At 36.4% G+C, this 21,028-nt stretch overlaps 1 protein-coding gene across 9 annotated transcripts in view; it reads right to left on the minus strand.

Annotated features, from left to right (window-relative positions):
• VEPH1 (ventricular zone expressed PH domain containing 1) overlaps window positions 1-21,028 on the minus strand; it is a 265,267-nt gene that overhangs the window by 235,328 nt on the left and 8,911 nt on the right. The window lies entirely within an intron of this gene.

Below are 21,028 nucleotides of genomic sequence, written 5' to 3' on the forward strand. Positions count from 1 at the left end.
AAATTGTGAATTTCATTAAATGCCTTTTTAGCATCTATAGATATATCAAATATTTTTGTCCTTAGATCTATCAATATGATAAATTACAGAAACAAATTTCTCAATATTAGTTAACTTTGCATTCCTGGAACGTGTTGTACTGGATCTTGGGAAATAATTTTTTAATGTGCTGCTAAATTCTGTTTTTAATATTTTATTTAAAATTTTTCGCATCAATATTTGGTCAGGTTTCATATTAATTTTATGCTAATTCCATAAAAAGATTTTGGAAGATTTAAGCTCTCTATAATCTTACTTATTATTTGACCTTACAGTGGCCCAACAGAAGTGAATTAACATTTCCTGCAACTAACGTGTCTATCTGTTTTTACTGGTATCTCCTGGAGTTTTTCTTTTGTGAATGTTATTGCTATGTAATTTAACATAAAGATATTGTTAATCTTTATAACTCTTGTGAACTGAATCCATTAAAAAAACAAAGTGCCTTTATTTTACTGAATGCTTCTGGCATGAATTTTTTTCTTATCTGACTAAAGAACATGATCCCTGTTCCTTTTGGTTTACATTTTCCTCATATCAGTTGCCTATTTTATTCTTATTTTTAAAATTTCTTTTATAGCCTATATTGTATCAAATGAGTCGTTAACTCTCTTTATATAACTTTCTAGGAAACAATTTCGTAGCATTATTCAACGATTCTTAATAGTAAAAAATATGCCTAGTATATAGGGTATACAGAAGTCCTTCATCATCGTCTGGGTCCAAACGATTCTATCATAATCAACAATATAAGCATAGTGGAGCTACATGTAGACCTCACTGGGCTTCACTTGAGAACAGAGGGCCCTGCCTTAGCAAATGAGTGGGCAAACTGTTTCTCACAATTTTAAGCAAAGAGGATTAGTTTTGACTGAGCATTGATTTTCTGTGTCAAAGGATCATTTTCTGTGCTTTATCTGTGAATCTGGCATGGTATGTTAAAAAAAAAAAAAAAGAAAAGAAATAGCCTATATATTAGGTTTGAATATGTGATATGGTTTTGTGGTAAACATCAAAATGATTGGCTTTAATTTGAATTATTCACATGTGTTTTATAGTCAAGTAAATCATTGTTTAATTTTGCACCTTTTTATTTTAGATTTTCTAATTTTTAATTTTTGGTTTTTTTCCAGACAGGTTCTCTCTGCCACCCAGGCTGGAATGCAGTGGTGCCATGGCTCACTGCAGCCTCACCTTCCTGGGCTCAAGGGTTCCTCCTATCCCAGCCTCCTGAGTAGCTGGGATTACAGGTGCATGCTGCCATTCCCAGCTAATTTAATTTAATTTTTTTTTTTTTTTTTTTTTTTGTAGAGATGGAGTCTTGTTATTTTTCCCTGGCTAGTCTTGAACTCCTAGGCTCAGGTGATCCTCCCCACCTTGGCTTTCCAAAGTGCTAGGATTGTAAGTGTGAGCCACCATGTCCAGCCTATTTTTACATTTTCTAAGTCATTAAATATATGTCTCTTCTTTGCTGAATTTGCCTGGTGATCTAATCTAAAAGTCTTTTTTAAAAAAATAGGTGAGTTTTACCCTTTATATAAAGTGATATGATGGATACATTTGGCTTTAAATATGTCATATTAGCTCATATTATGCTTGAGTGTTTTCTTAACTTTTGAAGTTCAAGTATTTTACTAGGAAGTGGTACATTTTGGATCAGACATGAACAAGGCCAGAGTGCACAAATAAGCTGTGTGAGCAGGTGACCTGGACCCCTGTGTCATCAACCACTATAGAAATAACATCTTACACTCAGGTGACACTTATGGCCACATGAGGGATTCCCTCATGGCCAGTTGACAGAGGAGGAAAATGTCTCAACTTGGTTTACTGATGGGTTGGCTAGAAACGTGGGTGCAATTCAAAATTTGACTTCTCTTATGTATACACCTACTCAGGGGTGACCCTGAAAGACAAAAGTGAGGGAACATTCTCCCAGCAGTCAGAGCTTCAGCCATGCACCTGATCATCAATTTTGTGTGGCAAGAGAAATGACTTGGCTGAATGGCCAAGGGCCTGAAAAAAGAAAAAGAAAGATTGAGAAACTGGAAATAAGGAGCTCTGGGTAAGAAGCATGGATCCACACATGGGATTGGACATAAAGTATAAACATCTTTTATGCTTATGGGAATGTTCACTACACAAGAGGCACTAAAACACAAAGCAGAGGGAATGACTCAGCCAAATGACACCAACCAAGCCTCTGTCATCAGTTACTCCAGTGTGATCCAGTCAGCACATAAATGGAGTAGCCATGGCGAGGGATGGAGGCCAGGCATCACCCAGCACTGCCTTGATGTAAATCTGCCAGCAACAGAGGCCCCTGCTGAGTCCTCAGAATGGCACCATCCCTCAAGGAAACAAATCAATCACTTGGTGGCAAGTTACTTACATTAGACCTTTCCCACCCTAGAAGGGACATCAATCATATTGAGTGAAATTTACATGTAATCCAAGGTTGGGTTTGTTTTTTTTTGCCCACAGGGCTTAAGCCTGATTCACTATTTGAGAGATCACAGAGTATTTGGTCTGCTGACATAGGATTCTACATAACACTGCATCAAACTAAATAACCATTTTATAGCAAAGGATGTACAGCAGTAGGCACATGATCGTGGGACTCACTGGTTCTATCACATACCATAACCTCTTCTGCCCCCACCCCAATACTACTAGACTGATAAATCAATGGAGGAGGCTTGCAAAGAAGCAACTCAACCTTATATCTTGTTGAGGATGAAACACCATCCTCCAAGGGGCAATACACATACTAAAACAGTGACCACTGCATGGTACTGTATTCCTTGCAGGTAGCATGAGCCCAACAGCCCAGTCACCTCAGGTTCTTTGTGTCAAGGGACCAGCAGATTAAGAAAGGAGTTGCCAACCTGGCAGGAGTAATTTGCCATGATCATTAGAAGACAGTAGGCTGCTGTTACACAATGGGGATATCTCTTGGTACTCCCTTGCCTAATTTTGATGGTAAATGGACAATGGAGCAGTCACATCCTGAGAAAGGAATGGAGTCCAGGAACTCATCTGAGTAACTCAACTAGGAAGCAACTTAGATCAACAGAGGTGCTAGCTGAAGATGAAGGAAATCCAGAATAGGTGGTAGAGGAAGGATACTGCATTTGCCTTTTTGTTATAGTTGCAAATAATTATCACATACTTAGTGGCTCAAGAATTTGTGTTGACAAATTAAAGTTCTGGAGGTTAGAAGTCAAAAATCAGTCTCACTGGACTAAAGTCAAGGTGTCAGCAGGGCTGGTGCCTGCTGGAGGCTGTGAGGACATTTTATTTTTTTAATCTGTTCTAGCTTCTAGAGGCCACCTGCATTCCTTGGCTCATGGTCCCTTCCTCCATCTTCAAAGCACATCACTTTAACCTCTGCTTTTATCATTCCCACTCCTTCTTCTACCTTTGACCTTGTTTACCCTCTTATAAGGACTCTTGATTACATTGGGCCCACCCATATAATCCAGGATCATCTCCCAATCTCAAGATTATTAATTATATTATATTTGAAAAGTTCCTTGCCCATGTAAGATTACATTCACAGGTTCTGGGGTTTAGGATAGGGACATATTTTGTGGGCCATTATTCAGCCTACCACAGAGATGATGTACACCAATTGCAGCCTTGATAAGAACTGGAGTAGTGGACACATGACTTGGGCACAAAGTATAAACATCTTTTTTATCCCGTGTTAATGTCCATGAGAGCATTCATCACAAAAGAGGCAATAAAACACAAAGTAGAGAGAATGGCTCAGCTACATATGACATCAAGCCTCTGTCATCAGTCACTCTAGTGTGATCCAGTAGGCACGTAAATGGAATAGCTATGGTGAGGGATAGAAGCTATGCATCATTCAACACTGCCCTCATGTGAAATCTGCCAGCAACAGAAGCTAATGCTGGGCCTGAAGAATGGCACCATCCCTCAGGGAAACCAGTAAATCACAGACATGTTAGATCCTCTTACTAACTTTCTTATTATAAATTACCTCAGAACAAGAGATCAATCAGCTTATCAGAGAAGCTGTTTCCACATAAGATAAACTTATTATACAAAGCATACCACTTAGAACAGTGCTGGGGTAGACTATAGCGGAAAAGATGATACATTGCCCAAATCCCTGCTCCAGGACCTAGGTACTCATTCTCTCAGCTGTTGGTTTGGAGCCGAGCCTGCCTATAGAAATTTTCTGTGGTCAAAGGGAATGGCCTCATTCAACATTTTGCTCCTCCCAGTGGACAACCTGCATTCAATGACTAGTCCTCATGGAGATATGAAGGCCTGGTCCCTTGTGGTAGGATGACTCTGAAGGGTCATCCCAGTTCCAGAGGTCCCTGTGAGATTAGTTGAGGCTGTTTTATTTATTCACAGCTGCATTACAGTGCAAAGTTTTCCTCTGCCCAATCCTGCTTCATCCACTCCCTAACAGGTATTGTTTCTCAGAGCACTCCCCTATAAATGTTCTGCATGGTAATCACCATTTCAGAGTCTGTTTTCCTGGGAACAGAGTTTATACAGATGACACTGAGAAGCATAGCAAACAACGTCCAAATAATAGTTTATCAATAAATGGCAATGAGATTTTTGTCTGAATGAAATAAGCCTCAATAAAAGTGGAAGGTGCAACTCAATGAAAAACATATGACAGGCATCTGTGTCTTGGTCATGAACACTAAGATTCAGTTTCCGTGCTAAGAGAGTAATGAATTATCATAGAATTTTGAAAGGGGCCTTTCGAATGAGGCCATTGTGTATAGGATCGTGTCAGTGACATTGTTGAACATAAGGCAAATATGCTATGATTTCTAACTAGAAAAGTTAAGCAGCTGTCCATAAAGATAAATTACTTCACATTGCTCATAATTGCAGCAAATATAGTAATATATCAGGCATAGATACATCAGTTATGAACTTTGATATTACTGTGAGCCTCTTAAAGCTATGAATTTCTTATTACACAGCACTTTACTACAAAGAGATTTTTCAACTTCAAAAATTTTATATATTCAAATTCTGTATATGGCATGAAGAAAAAATTCTCCAAAATGAGATTTCCTCCAAAAAGGGGGAAAACCTGAATAAACAGTTAACTGCTTCCTTTAACAAATATTCAAAAAGACAAAAAAAAAATTTTAACCTGTTTTAGTGGTATAATCGAGTCATTTAAAGTTTTTTGGCAAAGGATCAGCTATGCAATTAGGGTTTTTCTGACTTGCATTCCAGAAAATACCCTGTTCTTTTGCAATACATGTGTGTATGTGTTTATGTTTGGGCTGGACATTGGGTCAGTACCTGTGCATATTAAAATGAGCAACTTCTAAGGGCCAGATCTACTTAATGTCAAACCCATCAAGCCAGATTTAGAGAGTCATTCTTACAGTGACCTAGTCATTGTCAATTTTAAAGTAATTTAGCCTAAAGTGGTGGGGTGTCAAATTGGAGAAGTAGGACAATGAAAAAGCTACAAATTGTGCTGCTCCAGGCTTGTTTATCAGGATGGTTCACTCTCACTCAACCACAGACACTACACCTCCACTTCATCATTCATTAACCTTTTAAGTCACTCTTACCTATGCTAAAAGCAGTCTTCAGGGAATAGCCCACTGGCAAAAGGGAGGGAATACCTGAAATACAGCATTTGGTGGTGGGAAGAATGAATTTGGCATGGGAATGGAAACTTGAAAGAGAACAATGGAGATGTCCTAAGGCAGAGGATGTGATCATTTCTCCCTCCCTTCCTTTAGAGGCAGCATAGCATAGTGGTTAAGAACATGGACTGCCTCAGAATGCCCATGCTAAGGGCTCCACTCTGCTTTTACTAGCTCCACAATCTCAGGCAATCACTTATCTCTCTGTGCCTCTCTTTCCTAATTTTTAAAGTTAGAATATTGTTAATATCTGGCCCCTAGGATTGTTGCAAGTATTCAATGAGTTAATACATGGAAAGGATTTACAACAGTGCCTGGTGCGCAGTAAGTGCAGATAAATGTTAGCTATTATTTTTACTTCCCTTAAGGATACCATAACCCTAAAAGCCAGCTTTGGGTTTATAACCTACAGTGAGTTACAAATTCTCTTTCTTTTCTTTTCTTCCTTTCTCTTTCTTTCTTTCTTTCTTTCTTTCTTTCTTTCTTTCTTTCTTTCTTTCTTTCTTTCTTTCTTTCTTTCTTTCTTTCTTTTTCTCTTTCTTTCTAATAGATATCTTTATTGCACTTCCAGTGTTCTTCATTTTTTTTGGATGGATAAAAGTGTCTGAATGTATTATATTCCTTATCTCTGAAGAAATTCTTTCATTTCTTGTTGAGTAGCTCTGTTGTCAATGAATTCCTTGTTTTTATTTGTCTGGAAACGTATTTATCTCTCACTTTCTTTTTAAAAATTTTTTATAATTTCAACTTTTATTTTAGATTCAGAGTGTACATGAGCAGGTTTGTTACAAGGGTATATTTTATGACACTGAGGTTTGGGGGCATAAATGATCCTGTCACCCAGGTAGTGAGCATAGTACACAATAGGAAGATTTTCATTCCTTCCCTCCTTCTCTCCTTCTTCGAGTCCCCAGTGTCTATTGTTCCCATCTTTATGTCTATGTGTACCAAATGCTTGGCTCCCACTTATAAGTGAAAAAAAAAGTGTGGTATTTAGTTTCTGTTTCTGCTTTAGTTCACTTAGGATAAATGGCCTCTAGCTGCATCCATGTTGCTGCAAAGGACATGACTTTGTTCTTTTTTATGGCTGTGTAGTATTCCACGGTGCATATGTACCATATTTTCTTTATCCAATCCACTGTTAATGACCACCTAGGTTGATTCCATGTCTTTGCTATTGTGAGTAGTGCTGCAATGAACATAAAAGTGCATATGTCTTTTTGGTAGAATAATTTATTTTCCTCTGAGTATATGCCCAGTAATGGAATTGCTGGGTCAAATGGTAGTTCTGAGTTCTTTGAGAAATCTTCACACTGGTTTCCACAGTGGCTAAACTAATTTACATTCCCACCAACTGGGTATAAGCTTTCCCTTTTCTCTGCATCTGCAGCCTCACCAACATCTGCTGTTTTTTGACTTTTTAACAAAGGTCATTCTAGCTGGTATGGGATAGTATTTCATTGTGATTTTGATTTGCATTTCTCTGATAATTGGTAAAGATGAGCACTTTTTCATGTTTGTTGGCTGCTTGTATGTCTTCTTTTGAAAAGGGTCTGTTCATGTCCTTTGCCCACTTTTTAATGGGACTAATTGTTTTTTGCATGTCAAATTGTTTAAGTTCTTTACTGATTCTGGATATCAGAACTTTGTCAGATGCATAGTTCACGAATATTTTCTCCCATTCTCTAGGTTATCTGTTTACTTTGTTGATAGTTTCTTTTGCTGTGCAGAAAGAAGCTCATAGATTGGAAAAATCAGAATTGTTAAAATGGCCATATTGCCCAAAGCAGTCTATAGATTCAACACAATTCCTATCAAATTATCAACATCATTTTTCACAGAATTAGAGGAAACTATTCTAAAATTCATATGGAACCAAAAAAAAAGCCCGAATAGCCAAAGCAATCCTAAGCAAAAAGAACAAAGTTGGAGGCATCACATTACCTGACTTCAAACTATGTTACAAGGCTATAGTAACTAAAACAGCATGGTACTGCTACAGAAACAGAAGCTCTTTATCTTAATTAGGTCCCACTTGTCAATTTTTGTTTTTGTTGCAATTGCGGTTGAGGACTTAGTCATAAATTCTTTCCCAAGACCAATGCCCAGAATGGTGTTTCCTAGATTATCTTTGAGGATTCTTATAGTTTGAGATCTTACATTTAAATCTTTAATCCACCTTGAGTTAATCTTTGTATATGGTGATAGGTAGGAATTCAGTTTCATTCTTCTGCATATGGCTAGTCATTTATTGAATAGGGAGTCCTTTCCTCATTGCTCAGTTTTGTTGACTCTGTCAAAGATCAGATAGTTGTAGGTGTGTGGCTTTATTTCTGGGTTCTCCATTCTGTTCCATTGGTCTATGTGTCTGTTTTTATAACAGTACCATGTTGTCTTAGTTACTGTAGCCTTATAGTATAGTTTAAGTTCTGGTAATGTGATGCTTCCAGTTTTGTACATTTTGCTTAGGATTGCTTTGGGTATTTGGATTCTTTTTTGGTTATATATGAATTTTAGAATAGTTTTTTCTAACATTGTGAAAAATGATGTTGGTAGGTTTTTTGTTTGTTTGTTTGTTTTAAGACTGAGTCTCACTCTCTCACCCAGGCTGGAAGGCAGTGATGTGATCTCAACTCACTGTAACTTCTGCCTCCCAGTTTCAAGTGATTCTTGTGCCTCAGTCTCCTGAGTAGCTGGAACCACAGGCATGTGCCACCACACCCAGTTAATTTTTTGTATTTTTAGTAGAGACAGGGTTTCACCATGTTGGCCAGGCTGGTCTCAAACTGGCCTCAAGTGATCCACCTGCCTTGGCCCCCCAAAGTGCTGGAATTATAGGTGTGAGTCACTCGCACCCAGCTGATGTTGATAGTTTGATAGGAATTGTGTTGAATCTATAGATTGCTTTGGGCGGTATGGCTATTTTCATGATACCGATTCTTTCAATTCATGAGCATGGAATATTTCTCCATTTGTTTGTGTCACCTGTGATTTCTTTCAGCAGTGTTTTGTAGTTGTCCCTGCAGAGATCTTTTGGCTCCTTTGTTAGATGCATTCCTAGGTATTTTAGTTTCTTGCAGCTATTGTAAATGGGATTGTATTCTTGTTTTGGCTCTCATCTTGAATGTTACTAGTGTGTAGAAATGCTAATGCTTGTTGTACATTGAGCTTTGTATCCTAAAACTTTACTGAAGTTGTTTATCAGTTCTAGGACCCTTTTGGTGTGTCTGCAGTGTTTTATAGGTATAAATTATGATGTCAGGGAGGAGAGGTAATTGAATTTCTTCACAAACATTTTCTCGTGTGGTTGATATTTTTATACATTTATTCCACAACTACTTAATAATGTACGGCACAAGGACCACATAGTTATTACCCTCTTATAGTCATATTCTACATTGGCATCCATACTAATAATCCTGTATATTTTTATCCCTCTTTCCACTTTTAAAAGCATACACACACACACACACACACACACACACACACACACAATGTGTATATAATGATATATTATGCCATTTATTCTATCACTTCAAGAATCTCCAAAGGCAAGATGTCACCACCACTAACAACAAGTGAGCTCAGAACTGACAATATTGCTGGGATTCCTAGGAGAAGCAAATATAAACTACATTGAAGGTACCACACTGAATCCAGACCACTCAGTACTTACACAAATAAAATCTTATTTATGCTGAACTTAAAAATTTAATATTACAAAACACCCAAGAAAATAAGCCAATATGAGCACATGTCAACAGATTAAACACAGAGCAGATTAGATATTTAAAAATTTCAGGTAATGAAATTATTGACCTCAAATTATTAAATTATATGTTCAAAATCAGTCAATGTATAAAGAATAATTATTTTTCTTTTTAAAGACCAAATCACTTTTTTAAAAACCAGAAATTTTGTTTTTTAAAAAGAACCCTCTAGAAATTAAAACCTCAGTAGATGGATGAAACAGTGGATGGATAGAGCTGAAGAAAAGACTTAATGGATTGGAAGATAGAGCTGAGAAAATAATATATCACATAGAGTTGGAAAATATAATAGATCAAGAAATATGGAAGACAAAATAGGATAGAATATGACAGATATGAGGGTGATGATTTTGTCTTTTTTTTTTGTACTATTATGTTCTCAATGCCTAGAATATTGCTAGAAGAGAGTATGTACTCAATACATATTTGTTGGATGCACAACTGAGTGAATAAATATGATTTCCAAAAGGAAAGATCAGATGTAAAAGTTAATATTTGAGAAAAAGTTTAAGAACTTTACAAAATTGAAAAAAGACATAAAACCCTCAAACTCACAAAACACAATAAGGATTGAGTAGGAATATACAAATAAAACCACATCTAGACATGTAATAGTGAAACCATAGAACACCAAAGGCGCAGGGAAAATATTAAATAGAGAGAAAAGTAGATTGAGTATAAAGAAATGGCAATTAAACTGACAACACATTTCATAACAGCAATAATAGAAACTACTGAGAAATGAAATGGCTGCCAAGCTAGAAATGCATATTCTGGTAATTATTCAAAATTAAGGGTAAAAATAAGGACTTTTTAAGAAAAACAAATATTTAGAGAGTTTATCATTAACGCACCTTTACTGAAGGGCTTTCTTTTCCCCAAAGATGGGGTCTTGCTATGTTGCCCAGGCTGAAGTACAGTGGCTACTCAGAGATGCAATTATAGCATGCTGTAGCCTCAAAGTCCTGTCTCAAATGATCCTCTTACTTCAGCATGCTGAGTAACTGGGACTACAGGGACATGTCACTGCACTTGCTAAAGATACGTTTAAAGTGTATAGTTCAGAAAACAAGAACTTGGGTTCTGGAAAACAAACAAAAGAAAGTCAATAAAAAAATAAAGGTGAAAAAAGAAACAGGGAAATATTAGGCACTTTAAGCAAGCATTGACTATATATTTTTTAAAAGCCTGTCATTTAAAAAGAATAGTTTCAAGGGTGTTACACAAGTAAATAAAAGTGCTGGTTAATAACATGTAAGATGGGCATTAAAGTATTCCAAGGTACTTCAAGGAATAGGAGGAGAATAGACTTCCCGAATAACTTTAGACATAGTTACTGCAATTAATCAAATGTAAGATGGCATCAATGAGAAGATCTATGATTATTTCGTGTGTCATAAACAAAGAGAAGAGACTGCCAGTTAAATTGTGAGGGGCATCATGCCTCCAAGAGAGTCCTATACAGGATATTAATTGAGCATACTAGACTCTCATTTCCTTGAAATTTCTTTCATCTATTCTAAGAGAACTGTCCATTTCTCCTGCCCTCAGTTGCATTACTTATTATAGTGTAATAGGTGATCTTTTACCAATATCTCAGTAACAAAAACTATAATCTTTTTTAGGTTCCATATAGTGCCCAGTTATTATTTTGCAAGAAAATGTGGAATTGCTGTCATTCCCCCAATGATTGGTTAACTAATATAAAACTTATATACCATGATGCTATCTCTGCACGCCTTTCTGCATACACAATAAGTTTCTGTTTCAGTGCCACATTATAGTCTAGTAGTTTTGAAAACATTTTAAATGGATATTTAACTCAAAATTGGTAGGAACAATAAGGTATCCAATTCAGTTAGAATGGTAACAATATGAAGAACAATATGACCAGTTCCTGCACATGGAGGCCATGACAACTATGTATGACTACCGTCTGGCCAACAGCAATTGGAAGATTGTCATCAATTATAAAACATACATCTATTTCAGAGATTTTAATATGGGAAAATGTCTATCTTAGAATTGATGAAATAGCATCAGTATATTTGCTAAAATGTTAAAGACAACTATATTAAAATAATAGAAATAGAATACATAATCATCAATCCACTAGCCCCAAGAGTGGCAGAAAATAAAGTGATAAAAACTCAGTCAATTAAAAATTTTCAGAAAAAAGATAAAAATAAACATGATAAAGTCAGAAAATATAACACAAATAAAATGAAATACATCCAAATAGATAGCTTATCATAGTAAGTGTGAGTTGACTAAATTTACCAATTAAAAGACAGATATTTTCTATTTGGATTATTGAAAAAATCTACTTATATAACATTTACAAATTACATTTAATTCACAATGACATAGAAAGGTAAAAGTAAAAAGATAGAGAAAAAATAGATAACTTCTACTCCAAAGAAAACAGGCAAAACTTATTAGGAATAAAAATGCTCAGTATATACTAATGAAAAGAAAAGTTTTCCAAGAAAGAAATAACAATCTCTAACTTCTGCATCATAATAAAAAAGCCCCTACATGAATAAAGGCAAGCTTGACAAAATTACAAGGAGAAATTGGCAAACTCAAAATTATAATGGAAAATGTAAAACATATCTGTTAGTAACTGACAGTCCAAACAAATGGAAACTTACTAAGGATATACAAAATTTGAACAATATCATTAACAAGAGTTCTTTAATCAACATATTTAATATATAATAATATAGATATTAAGATATCCAATAATTAGAGAATACACATTCCTTTCAAGAACATATTAAACATTTAAAGAGGCAGCATAGACCAGGCACGGTGGCTTATGCCTGTAATCCCAGCACTTTGAGAGACCGAGGAGGATGGATCGTGAGGTCAGGAGTTCCAGACAAGCCTGACCAACATGGTGAAATCCCATCTCTACTGAAAATACAAAAATTAGCCAGGTGTGGTGGTGGGCACCTGTAACCCGGCTACCAAGGAGGCTGAGGCAGGAGAATTGCTTCAACCCAGGAGGCGGAGGTTGAGTGCACCACTGCACTCGAAAGAGCAAGACTCTGACTCAAGGAAAAAAAAAAAAAAAAAAAAAAGAGGCAGCATAGTTTGGTGGCTAAGAATAGTTTCTGAACTCACATTCTGGGCTTGATTTTTGTTTCTACTAGTTACTAGCTATACAACCTTGGTCAAGTTACATTATTAACCTTTTTATGCCTGTTTCCTCATCTATAAAATGGGAATACTATAAAACTAGTATACTTATCTCAAAAATCTACTGAAAGAAATACATATATTAACATGTGGAAAGCTCTTAGAACAGTTTCTGCCACATAAGTATTAGCTATTATTATTTACACAGATTAGCCATAAACTCTGTGACAAAGCAAGTCTCAACTACTTCGAAATAACTAGTATCATGCAGTTCACATTCTCTGACTACATGCAGTCAAGATTTAACTTAACAACAAAAAGATTGTAAGAATTCTTGGGGAAATTAAAACTAACTTCTAAATTACTTGTGAGTCAGAGGAAGTCACAATAAAACTAAGAAAATATTTAGAATTTACAATAAAAACATATCTCAAAACTCGTAGAATGATGCTAAATGTTACTTAGCAAGAAATTTATGGTCTTACATGCTTATATTGGAAAATAAGAAAGTTAAAATAATCAATAACCTAATTATATGATTGAAGAGACTAAAAAAAAGAACAGCAGAATAAAGCCATACATAGAAAGTACAAAAAGTAAAGTAGTAAAGACTTAAAAAGAAATTAATGACATTTTGAAATGATCCTATACAGATGATCAATAAATCAAAACTTTGAAAAGTAGAAGACAAAGCTTTGAAAATATTGATAAGATATCAATGAATACAGATGCTGCCAAAAAATAATAATTCAAACAATTTGATACTAATAAATTTGAAAACTCAGATAAAATATAAAATTGCTCAGAAAATATACTTTACCAAAAGTGACTGAAGCAACATTCCTAATTTTCCTCAAAGAGGTTGAATCAGTAGCTTAAAAATCTATTAAAATACACAAATTTATAGTGCCAGAGAGTTTTACAGTATTCTATGAAATCTTTGAGGATTAGGTCACAATATTACAAAACTCTTGCAGATAACAGAAAATGTGGAAACATTTCTGAACTCATTTTATGAAACTACTGTGTATAACTTGATATCAAAGCCAAGTAAAGACAGTGGAAAAAGGGCAATTAAAGTCCAATCTCATATACATAGTTCTAAAACTACTTTAAAAATAGCAAACCAAATTTTAAAATGTATTAAAATAAACAACAAATTTTATTTTGCTCCAGGAATGCAATAATGGTTCTATATTTGAAAAATCTATTACTGTAATTCACCACATTAACAGATTAAAGGGGAAAATAGGATTATCTCAAGAGGATAGAAAAATCAGTTGATAAAATTAAACAATTCTTAGAAAAACAGGAATAAATGGAACCTCCTTAATCTGATAAAGAGCATTAACCAAAAGCCTGGAGCAAACATCTTGCTTACACTGAAAAGTCAGAAAACTCTCTTCAAATAAAAAGAGAGAAGGATAACTCATTCTAGTCAATCTAGTTCTGGAGAGCTAGTCAGGATGTGAGACAAAGAAATCAAATAACAGAATAAGGATTGGAAAGGAAGAAACAAAACCATAATTATTTTAAAGTGGTGACTTATGCATAAAAAAATCAAGGAAGGTGCTTCTTCCATTTAAAACATATTTTTTCTTGATTCTCTCCTCTCTCCCCATCCCATTCTTTCTAAATACCAGCCCATTTCTTTGATCTTTATGGGAAAATGCCCAGGGTTGTCACTGCTCATTTTCTTCCTTTCTTCTCTTCCCACCATCTTGAACTAACTCCAATCTGGCTTTCAGTCTGACCCATCCAGTGACAACTGCTCTTGTCGAGTCATAATGACCTTCAGGTGTCTGAACCTCAGGCAATTCTCAGTCTTGACCAATCAGTGACAAATCTCACTTGACTAATCAGTGGCATTTGACATCACTCTGTCCTTGGAACAGTTTATTCACCTGGCATTCAGGACACCATTATCTTCTGACTTTCTTTTTTTTTTTTTTTTTTTTACTGGATATTTCTTCTCAGTTTGTTTTCCTAGTCCTTCGTCATCTCCTTAACTTTTAAGTACTGGACTCACTCTCTGGACTTTTTACTTTCTGTCTGCACTCACTCCCTTGGTGATCTCGCTCAGTCTCAAGGCTGACAAGTTCCAAAATTATGATTGCCAGCCCAGACTTCTCTCCTGCTCCAGACTCATACATACAATACTTGCACATCTCTACTCAGAATTCTGACAGCTCAGACTTTACGCATGTAAAGTGAAACTTGTGATTCTTCCTACACTCCCTTCCCCTCACCCTCCCTCTCCAAATTCCTTCCTTCCTTGGTCGTCTTCATCTTACTTATTGACAGTTTTATTATGCTAGTTTTTCAGGCCAAAAATCTTCAGTTTGTTCTTTCTCTCTCTCTCTCTCTCCCCCGCCACCCCTCTCTCTCTTCATCACACGCACATACTTCAGCAAATCCTGTTGGTCCTATCTTCAAAATACATCTAGGATCATCTGAACACTTCTCACCACCACTATTGCTCCATGATGGTCAGAATCTCTGCTGCTTCTTATCTGAATTATTTCAGTAGCCACTTAACTGGCCTTTCTGATTTCACTCTTGCCTTTCCACAGACTGTTCCCAAAACAGGAATAGAAAAATCAGACCATGTTACTTCTGCTCAGAACTCTCCAGTGGCTGCCCAAGACTCCAACAATCCAGCCTCCACTTCTCTCCTAACCTCATCTCCGTTTCCCCATTGTTCCCTTCACTACAGCCACACTGACCTCAGAAACTCCAGTCTACAACCCTAGGACCTTTGTACTTAATGGTTCCTCTGCCTGAAATGATTTTCTCCAGATACCCACAAGTATTGCTCTCTCATCTCCTTCAAGTTTTGCTTCAATGTCAGCTTTTGTCTCAGTATGGACTACCTTGTCCACCCTATTTAAAATTTCAAGCCTCCAATACCCTGTCACTGCCCTCTGCTTTAATTTTCTACATAGCACTTCCTTATCTTCTAATACACTACGTATCTTCCTTATTTGTTTATTTTCTGTCTTACTCGATTAAATGGATGATGTCAGAGGGCTTTTTTTTTGTCTTTTTTGATGACTCTTATATCCTAACATCCAGCACAGTGTCTGAAACGTAGTAGACAGCTAATAAATATTTGTTGAATAAACTGGAAAATGTATATAGACAAATTATTGGGATTAGTAGGAGAATTGAGTTTGATGAACATAAGATCACTATACAAGAATCACTTATGTTGTAATCAACTGAAAATATAATTGGAAAATATAATTTTAAAAAAGAATGTTATTCATATTCTCAAAAAAAATATAAAACACTTATACATTTAACAAAAGATGTATAATATTCTTAACATTCATAGGAAAAATATCATAAAACCTCTCTGAACAACATTTAAAAACATATAAAGGGATAGAAATACAGTGTCTATAAATATAAAGACAGTACATAATGATGTTAATTTTCTTCAAATTAATCTATAGATAAAATCACACCCAATTAAGATACTGATAGAATTATTCAGAAAACAGGAGAAGCTTAATATAAAATTATTAAAGAACAGAAACCAACAAAGCAATGTTAAAGAAGTTTGGGAATACTGTCCTACCAGATATCAAGACTTATTACAAGGTAAGAGATAAGTTGTGTATCAGAGTGAGATATGCAACCTGTGTAGGTGACAAAGGACTAATACAAGAATATACAAAATACTCCAGTTTATAAAATAAGATTTTAAAACTACAAAAGAAAAAAGAAAAAAAAAACATAAACAGATACTTCACTGGAAGTAAAGTGGTAGGCACTTCCTTCAGAGGAAAACAAATGGCAAATAGCAAATAAGCATATGAAAAAGTGGTCAACCTCGGTAATAATGAGAGGAATGTATGTTTAAACAATTATGTGCTGCTTCACTTAGATTAAAAAAAAAACTTTTAAAATCTGATAAAAACAAGCACTGGTGAGGATATAAAACAACTGGAACTTTCAGACACTGATGTCGGGTGTGTAAAGTGGCACATCCACGTTGGAAAGCAATTTGTTGGTATAATCATAAAGTTGCAAAGACACAAAACCCTAAAACCTGTTGTTTCACTTTTAATTGTGTACTTCAGAAATACTTGGCAATTACAAGTATTTAGAACTTTAGAAATAATTGGCCAAAATTTCCAATTACAAGGATGTTTACTGTAGCACTGTTTAAATAATAAATGTAGACTAAAAAAAGAATGGACACATTGTAGCACATTTTTATAAGGGAATACTCTGCCTCAGCAAAAATAAATGAGTTGAAACTACATGCACCAATATAGACAAATCTCAAAAATGTAATTTGAGCCCTATGACAACATTTATATAAAGTTTAAAAATACGAAATATTATGCTATAATTCACTTTGGAACCATGGATATGTAGCAAAAACAAAAACAAAAAGCAAACATGCATAGCTAAATACCACAAGCAGGATATTGGTTACCTTGGGAAGCATGATGGAGGAGAATTAGATTAAAAACAGATATGCAGGGATTTTCAATTGTACCTAACATGTTAAAGTTGGTGATTCTGTGTGCCTGGTGTGTTTCATTGTTAAAAGAAAAATAAAGAGTACTGGAAGGTGGATGGATCAGTTGGGCACGAGGTGAACACCAAGGGAAAGGTGGGAGAAGTGGATGAGACAATCTCATTTGGAGTAGCCTGGGAGGAAAGCCAAGTTCGTACAAGTGATTATTAGGTAAAAGTGGTCTAGAAAGGACTTAAAATGAAAAGACAAAACTTAAAGGTATGTTTGGGAACTTGGAGAGGATATTGAGTTGAGGAGTCACATTTTCAAAGTGAAACATAAGGGCAAAGTATTTCATAGCAGTATTTTGTAGTAACTGGTAGAAAAAGAGGACATGGACTGGAGAGTGAAATCTAGTAAGGTTTAATTATTTTGTGAGTGGCTCTGGGGGAAGGATTGGAGGCTTGTTTGCCACATTTTTGGATTCCACAGAGCTGAAAGTGATAAGTAATATATTTGACAGAATCATGATGTTTAAAAGGCATATTCTGGAATGAGGGCTTAAAGACAATAATTTTGTTTGCATTGTTTAAAATGTGGCAGAATACACTTTAAAAAATTTAAACTTCTGTAATTACAAGTCTTGATTCAACTGGAATGCCTTAGCACATCACAAGATAAATGTGGACAACTGATTTTTTAAAAACACAGAATATTTGACTAGTATTAGTAGTTGTTCTAAGCAATTGGTCTGAGCATTGGGCAACGATAAGTTACAATAATAAATTAGGACTATTCCAAAGGCGGGTAACCAGAATGTTAAGAGTGTAGGCAATACTTGGGAGCTTCAATGAAGCCTTCTCTAACAAGGTAGAAACAAGATTGTCCTTTGAGGATTAAACCAATAAAGTCCACTCATATGACTGGGATTAGCCAGTACAGGCCTAAACCAAGACATTACTTTTTCATAGGTGACTTTGCAAGTGAGTTAGATGTAATCTCAGGGAGGAAGAGCTGGAATGTGATTGCAATGGAGGAGGAAGAAATCTAATCAATAAAAGTATTTCTTATCCAAAGAAAGACTGAGTAAACAGACTTGAGGAGAACAGCATGAAACACACAAGAATTCTGATCTGTATGAGTTATAATTTTCATCGTAAATCAATACATCGTGTTCTAATTTATATTTCCAAGTCTTGTGTTTGGATAGCATGATTTGGATAGCATTTCTCAGGTACCAACAAAATTGAGTTTTCCAGATCTGACAATTGAGGGCTACAACATGAGGTGGTGTAACCTTTCCCTGACACAGGCTCCTTCTTTTTCATGGAAAAACCCAAAAACACTAAGATGTTTAGCTGGGAGGAGATAAGCCAGAGGTGAAGCCTGGTGCTTATCTTCAAAAGGTTTAAAGTTTTTCTTGTAGAAATGGAGGGCAGACTCTTTTGATTGTTGGAGGCAGAGACCAGAACAGAGACAACAGTTAGAAAGTACAAAGTAAGATTTCATCTGGCTAAGCAGAGGAACATGTTAACCATTTGAACTCCCAACAATGAAACAGCTATCTCTTTGTCAGGTTCTTTGATCATAAGCAACAGAAAAAGTCTGAATAAGTACAGCAAATAATAATAATAATAGCAATAATAATAAGATAAGAGGTGGCCCACATATTTGAAGGAGAAAGTGAAGGACCAGGCCTTAAAAGGAGCAGTGATCAAGGCAGCTACAATGATGGAGGGGGAGGAAGTAAAGTATTGTTTCTTTAGGGCACCGTCCTCATGATAAATCACCCTCTGCTGATATCTTTCTTAAAATTACTGGGGAAAAACTTCTGATTTTCAAGCTTGGGCCATGTGTCTCACCTCTTCTCTCCCCCACCCCTGATAGGGAAGGGTAGTGGGCACTCACGGTAGGTAACCTTGATGGAGACGCCATCAAGGCTTCATGTAACGGAAAGGGACAATTTACCAAAGGGAACTGAGGAGCAGGTAACAATATTAGAAACCCAGCATATTCTCATCACTGCAAGTGCAGGAGAAGCCACCTATTTTTCAGCAATCTTCTGTGCTGGAAGTTGGAAAAGGCAATTTAGAAGATCCCTTCCTGTTCTACATTTCTGAAGAGAAACTGAGAAGTGGAATTGATTACTGAGATCCAAGGTCATTAGGAAAGGCCTAGAGAGGAATAGCTGGGGCTGGATCTGAGAGAAGGATGGGACACAGCTAACAGGGAAGTAAGCCATAGAGCAGGCATGGTGGTTCCATGTGCTAATCAGAAAAGGAAGATAAGGAGCTGCTGGCATTGGTAACATCAAACTTGATATATATAAATTAGAAGCTACCATTTTTCTTCTGCTCCATGAAGGGGTTACAGATATAAAAATGGAAGAAGTCAGATGTGGTAAAAGTTAGTAGATGAAGAAGACACAACAACTCCTGGCTCTCCAGAACTCCTGATAGAGTGAGATGCTATTTGGACAGCTTAAGGAATGGACGATGATCCTAATGACAAGGGACCTGCCAGCCTTAATAGTTAACCAGTGGAGCTATATAATAGAACTGAGTCACCAGTCCTAAAATTCTGAATTTGATGTCTGTGAAACAAGCAATTATGGAAACAAAAGAAATAATGATGGAAACAAAACAAATAACTGGCCACTAGTGACCTCTAGTGGAAGTAGGCTTTAGGGAACCTATGTGATCTTTGATTTCTGTTTTGTTTTGCTTTCCTATTAAGAAGATGAAAACCCAGTGTAATTTTCAGCCAATTTATTTGCAGAGGACTGTGAAAAAACGGGTTTCTGAAAACAGGACAAAAATCTTACCCAGAAAATGAAAATGTACCAGGAATATGTTGTGCTTTGAGTCAAACTAAGTTGATTAATGTTCTGGAAAAGATGTGGATGAGTAATTGCCATCAAAGACGTTACCTGAGAAAAAGAAGAGTTTTTTGAGCAGTGACTTCATTGGTCACTGGGGGGGAGTTTGGGATGTTAATGGCAGCCAGCAAGAGAAAATAGGCTTGAAGAGGAGGCTGCATAGGTTGCCAGTATACCTTTCAAATATATCTTCTTTGTAACATGGAAGAGCGCTGTTGTTTCTGAAATACACACACATTTGCCAGTTCAGTATTGTATGGCTTGAGCCCCACCACTTTCCTCTTCCCAGTGGGTGTCTGTGCCAAGTGTTGGCAAACACTGCTGAGCTGGGAGGATGTGGGTGGATGCCTGGTGGCCCTAGGCCTTTGAAGTGGGACCAGTCTCGTGGAGGGTCCAAGTATAATCAAGACGGTCAACATGAAAGCACACTGGGCACTCCACATCCATCCCCTTTGGGAAGTGCTTTCAGAATTCATAATCTTGACATTGAAGAGAAGCAAAGGAATGCAAGGATTGATGGGAGGTTTTACATCTGTCTGATCACACTGGGGACTAATAATGGGTGGGTGGAATTAAATGGCGGGTCCAGGGAGCAGGGGTGTGGGTGGGTAGAAAAAGAAGCAAGAGAAAGATAAAAAATAGAGACAATACAGAAGTAAACAGAATTAGCGTTATCAAGCCCTGGGCAACTGTCACTTCTGGCAGCCGAGCGATTGTTGTCCTTGTCTCATATTACCTGCGTGGCAGGAAGTGTCATCCTGCCTTCTTTCATTATTCAGCCTCCCCCACACACCCTGCTCTTGTTTACCGATGCTATTGTGCTGCTCTGCAGGTCTGCTTTTCCCTGGATTTGCTCCCTCTCCTCTCAGTGTCATTTCAAGGAAATAAAAATAGCCCCTAAATAATATTTTTGTGAGAATTCCACCCTGGTCTGCAATTTTCAGAATTCTGGTCTTTGTGAGTGGGCAAAAGACAATCTAACTGCCCCCGCTAAGCCATGACTTCCCTACTGTTATTTCTTAGATGCCAACAAAACCACAGAGCAGAGTTAAGA

Source organism: Macaca mulatta, chromosome 2 (assembly GCF_049350105.2).
Source record: "Macaca mulatta isolate MMU2019108-1 chromosome 2, T2T-MMU8v2.0, whole genome shotgun sequence".
Classification (NCBI taxonomy): Eukaryota; Metazoa; Chordata; class Mammalia; order Primates; family Cercopithecidae; genus Macaca; species Macaca mulatta.